This window comes from Hippopotamus amphibius, chromosome 9 (genome assembly GCF_030028045.1).
Source record: "Hippopotamus amphibius kiboko isolate mHipAmp2 chromosome 9, mHipAmp2.hap2, whole genome shotgun sequence".
In the NCBI taxonomy this organism is placed as follows: domain Eukaryota; kingdom Metazoa; phylum Chordata; class Mammalia; order Artiodactyla; family Hippopotamidae; genus Hippopotamus; species Hippopotamus amphibius.
This window is the reverse complement of record NC_080194.1, coordinates 78956426-78962425: the sequence shown is the minus strand read 5'-3', so window position 1 is coordinate 78962425 and position 6000 is coordinate 78956426.

The following is a 6000-nucleotide window of genomic DNA, read 5'->3' as shown; positions in this document are numbered from 1 at the left end:
CACAGGGCAGTCTCACAGTCATGCAATTCAAAATGCAAAAGGCACAGAGGGGCATATATATCTTCCCACACTCCTGTCCCCCAGCTTCTCAGTCCCCTCTGTAGAGCCCACCAGGGTTTACAATGTCTTCTGTCCTTGCAGATGTGTTTTAAACGTACATTAGCAAATAAATCATGCATTTCCCCACAGTTGGTAGCATACTGTATATATTGTTCAACGTCCTTTTGTTTTTTTCACCTTTTAAAATGGCTGCATAGTGTATCATTGAATGAATTTCCATAATTTATTTAACTAGTCCCATATGGACAGGCATTTGGTAGTTTCCAATCTCTTGCTATTGTAAAAATATAAAGTGGCTATTTTGATCCTCAGAGCTTGTGTTTATTTCCCAAGCCTCCGCACTTGGAGGGGGAGGAGTGTGGTCCACTCTCCACACATCTGCCCAGCCTGGTGCTGGTGGTGAAGCCCCAGACCACTGAGTCAGACGTGTCCAGGGTGGCTCTTTTGTTCCCCCCAATTCTCGCCAACTTGCCATCATGCAGAGAACTTATGCTATGAATTCCTGTGTTCACTAAATTAGGTAATTTTATGCTTTTCTTTCTCCTTCTTTGCCTACAGCCTCCTCCAACCCAGGGATTTGGTTGTAACCAAAATCCTGATCCACCAAGTGATGTCCCCACTCGCCTAAGACTGTGGGTATTGAATTCCCTACATTTCCATAGCATGTGATAATTGGCAAAGCACTTTCACATAGCATTCTTTCATCTAAATCTTACACAAATTATCTGAGGTTGGCAGGACATTTTCTACATGAAGGAACTGTTGCTCAGAGAGACTGTGTGGCTTGCCCAAATTCACTTAGTTGATAAATGACAGATACAAAACTCAAAGCCAGATCACCTAACTCTTAGTCTGCTGCTTTTCTAATACATGTGCTCACCCTTTTGCCACATATGTGACATCCAAGTCAGCTTTAACTTGGAATGTGGTGGAGGCTGAAAATCTGGCAAATTTATTCTCAATTTTCATTTCTATCGGTAGATAGATTGAGGCTATTCAGATGAAAGGAACGATGCACTGGTTTATCCACATGGATCCGCTGGGACAACATGGTGAGGGCAATGCCAGTTGTCCAGGGAGCAGGAAACTATGGTGCGAGAGGTGCCAGGGCTGGAGGCACACGTGATGTGGAGGTCAGGGGATGGGCTTGCGAGTGGGCAGCGGGAAGAGGGGAGAAGGATGTCTGTGGGTGGAGTGTCCACTGTGTGCCACACTCACCCATTAACCCCTCACAGAACTTGGGAAGGACATGTGCACAGATGCCGCAGACCCCGCTGGCTCCCTCATGATGAGGTGGCGGTGGCATGGCGGGCCAGCTCTGCTCCACCAGTGGGCCGGGGTAGTTCCCCAGGGTGGCCAGGGACTGACTGCAAGCACCGAGCTGGTCTCAGCCTCTTCCCTCTAGCTCACGTGCACCGCTCTTTCCTCCCCTGGGATGTGTTTCCTCCCTGGCAGCTCCTCATCTCCTAGGAGCACAGGTTTGGGCAGTTTTGCTGCATCCACTCGCTGGGCACCCTCGGCTGCTCCACCCCTGCTGCAGGGATCAGGGCTGCAGAGGGGCTGCGGGTTGGGGAGGTGTGCTGGCACGCCGGCGGAGAGAGCCGCCCCATAGGAGGCAGGGGTGTGAGGGCAGCCAGGGGCATTGAATGTACTCCTGCAGGACAAGGGAGAGTTTTGCAGGGGCACTGCTGAGAGAGACATGGGACAGAGAGGAGGGCCGGCTCACTGCAGGCTCAGAAGCTGCGCTGAGGTCCTTAGGAATTGCCCTATAGGCAGTGGGAAGCATGGAGGAGCTTGGAGGAAGCTCTCTCCCCATGAGCATGCACCAAGGAAAGGCCGCATGAGGATGTGGAGGAAGGTGGCTGCTGGCAGGAACTGACCATGACTGCCCTCTGCTCTCGGACTTCCAGCCTCCAGAACAGTGAGAATTGGATTCCTGTTATTTAAACCCCTAGTGTCCGATGCTCTGTTACGGCAGCCTACACTGATGGAGACGCACACAGCCATGCGTCGGCACTGGCTTGGCTCCGGAAATCCAGGGTCAACACAGAATCCTTGTCCCCATGGAGCTTACGGTCTAGTGGGGAGGAAAGGAAGGCATGAAATGAATGCTTTTTGCAGACATATATGGTTACTGTTATGGGAGAGAGTAACAGGGCCTCATTTAGACTGTGGAAGATGGGGGAGGACTTCCGAGGATGTGACCTTCAACCTTCGATGTGAAGGATGAATGGAGGGAGCCGGGCGTAAGCAGAGCAAAGAGCATCACAGGATTTGGGAAGGCACGTTGAGTCCCCGGGGTGAGAAAGGGCTTGGAGAGAAACTGACAAGACACAGTGTCACCAGAGCGGAGAGGGACATGAAATCAGACTGGGAGCTCCTGGGGACAGGTTGCTCAGGGACCAGCAGATCATGTTGAGAGGGTTACATTTATGTGCTCAGTGCATCGGGGAGCCATTAAAGGGTTTAAGTGGAGAAGGGAAATGATCCGGTGTTCATGTTTAAAAGATAACTCTGAATAATGTGAGAATCAGATGGGGGGGATGGGAAGCACCGTTGATGCCATCCTGGGTGGGGGTTCCTGAGTAGCAGGCGGATTAGAAAGAAGTGGTTCGAGTGGGGGCTAGTGCATAGGATGGGTGGGGCGGGGGAACAGAAGACAGGTAACAGGCACAACAGCTGGGCGAGGGTGAGTTTGAGGCCACTGAGTCTGGCGGGGAGCTGGAAGCATATGGGCCTGTGGTTCAGGAGACAGAGCCAGCCTGTGCAGAAAGAGGGAACACAGCAGGCCTGAGGCCACTGCCCTTAGAGACACCTGATTGGACGGTTGGCCCTTGGCTGGCGTTTGGGAATTTGGCTCTCAGAGTGTCCTCGTCACCAGTGAACCGATGAGGCTGGGCTGTTTGTGCAGACACTGTGGTTTATGCTGGACACCTGCTTTCCTTCCGGGAGTCTGGGATGTTGGTGTGTGCGAGGCGGAGGGTGCCCACGTGAGCAACCCTGGGGAAAGCCCTGAGCTCTAAGTCTTTCCTGGGCGGCCCTGGGCTGAAACCTCACACATGTGTGGCTGCATTTTCATTGCTGGAGAAGAGTGAGCTCTGTGCAGCCCCCGTGGGAGGGGGAGAGCAAACGGAAGGCTCACGTGGATTCCTCTGGACTCGCCCACATCTCTCTCTCTTATGATTCGGCTGGTATCCTCACTGTGTCTCTGTAATAAATCTCAGCCTTGAGCACAATAGAAAAAAACCCGTAACCACGGGAGCATACGAGATTCCCCAGGAAGAATGAGTAGGACCTTGAGGATCTCACAGGTTAGGAGTGACCGGGGGACAGGAACCACAAAGGAGGTGAGGACTCAGGTGGCTGGAGAGAGGAATGTCTGTGGAATTTAGCAAGGTCACTGACGACCTTGGCATGCAGTGCTGTGGGCAGCTGAGGGGAGAGCTGGCTTGTTGGGGTGAGGAGGGTGGAAGGAGCAGAGAGGGACACCGGGATGTGTAAACATATTGTTTATAAGACGGAAAAAAAACTTGATCACTCGTTTTCTCGTTGATTAAGTGCCTGCTGTATGACAGACTCTGTGAGTGATGCAGTGAACACAGGGTGTGGTCTTGGCCTCACGGAGTATGTGGTCCAGCTGAGTGTTGGAAAAGCAAAGTGCACAAGGTCGTGGGGGTGTTACACCTAGCCCTAGGGCTTCTTTGACTAAGTGACCTTGAATCTGGGAATTTATGAATAAGTAGGAGTTTGTCGAAGGGATTGATTCTGACCAGAGGAAATATCTCAACACATAACAGAAACAGCAAAAAAGGATAGGTTTTAAAAGAATAGATAGAGCTACAGGGAAGACTTTAGGATTGGTGGCAAGACATGAGCTTTCTTATATGATGACTTTTGTTTTCTAGTGGGGCAGGTTTTTTTTCTTTTTCCTTCCAATCCCTTTTCTGAGATCTAGCACATTTCAGAGCTAGAGAAATAGAAAGGACCTTTGGTAATATAACTCAAGATGGAGAAGAGGGAGACATTCTTTCAGCATCACAACACACCAGAGATGGGTGAGCATGGGGAAAGGCTGCTAGCATCATTGTCCTTGGTTCTGTCCCTTCGAGTGCTTTTCCACCTTCCCTTCCTCCACCTTGAGATATGAAGATCCAGCTCCATCCAGCAGTGAAACCAGACAGAGTGGAATAACTGTTAAATCATGTCAGGGAACAACACAAGGAAAGGCATTACTCTGGGTGGGTGGTGGAGATCAGAGGGGTGGACGAGGATGATGGGATGGGGAGCCCTGGACACCTAGACCTGACGTGCTGTGCCTTGGAGGACCTGGGAGATTAATTTAATAAGGTCCTTATTCTCCACTCTCTGATGGACTTGATAGTTATGAGAATATGCCTCTTGATTCTAAAATAAGGCAGAATCAGGATGTTCCTCTAGATTCGTGTCTGTAGCCTGACTTCAGGGTCAACAGTGAGACCGTGCCTCTTCTCTACTTGTATCATGGGAGATGCACTGTCGGGTTCTGCTGAGTAGGAGGAGGTAAGGTCTTCCACTCACAGCAAGATCCTGAGCTTGTGAGGAGAGTGGAGAAAGTGGAAGATAATTTTGTAGAGGAGCAGCGACAGAGCCCACAAGGGAAGGCTGGCGTGGAAGTCTGGTCAGAGCTTCCACTGGATTTGCCAACTTCGTGGTGGCCCCATGTGCTTGGTGGCTCAGAGCCTGGTTGTCAGAGTCATGACAGTGAGCCTGAGGCAGAGGACGGAATGGTCTTTGTGGGCTCTGCTGTGGAGCCCCAGACAGTCAGTGGGGCGAGGAAGGTGAGAATGTTGGAAGACTGAGCTTAAGGTGCTGGAACATGGACTCTAAGTGCACAGGGAAAGAAAAAGTAGAGACAGAGGAGAAATATAGATAGGGAGTGTGTATAAGGGGACAGTCAAGGATCTAGGGTCCCTAGAATAAGTGTAGGGGGAGCAGTGAGTGGTCTGGAAGGATTGGAAGTTGTGGTTGGGGCAGGGTATTTAAATTTATGACTTCAGAGGTGGAGATGTTCTGAGTAATAAATAAGCAATTTCAGGATGTGGCCTTGGGAGGCCCACACTGACCTTCGTCATCACTGGGACCCTCTCTTGGATCTGACATTTACATGGCTTTTCTCTCTTTTTCAGCCTCGGATACACCTCCCATCTCAGCTACTCTTTTCCCATTTTCTGGTCCAGCAAGAGGAACTCACAGCATCTTTTCTTACTTCCGGAGAAATTTATTCCACATGTGTCTGATTCATTTGCGTTTACAGAAACTCAACATCTCCAATGTCCAAAAACCCTTTCAACTATTTTTTTTCTTCCTTTTCTTAGAAACAGGAAGTTGTGTTTGGCTGAGGACAAACTCTTCCTGTGCCCCTGGGACTTACAAGATGTTTGGAATGAGGAACTGTGAGGGCTGGGGAATACTCCACTCCTCTCTCCTTTCCTGGGGCAATTGTGTGTCTGCCAGGGGTAGGCTGGGCCGCTCACGGGGATGGAAGACTAGCCAGAACTTTCCTGTCTCTCATAGCTCAGCCCTAGGCCTGAGGGAAAGTGTGTCCTAAAAGGACAGGTGCATTTGAATTCTCTCCTGTTCCTCTCTCCCAGCACTAGCATCTCAGCTCAGGATCTACTTGTGCACTGGGTCTCAGCGTTCTCTTCCCAATACTTGAGAAGGGTTTTGTTTGGAGGGGTGTGGGTGGGCTGACACTCAGTTTTAAGCTGGAAAGGCCCACTACCTCCCCAGGGGAGTATCAAAGAAAGTGCCCATCTGAAGAAGCAGGAACGGAGCTGTAACAAGGCAGACCTGTTCTGACAAGTCTGGCTGGGTTGTTGGGAAGAAGTGTTGACCTGGAAAGCAGACAGGTGCCCGTGAGGCAGGGGCAGCAGGGGGGTCGCAACCCAACCACACTGCTCA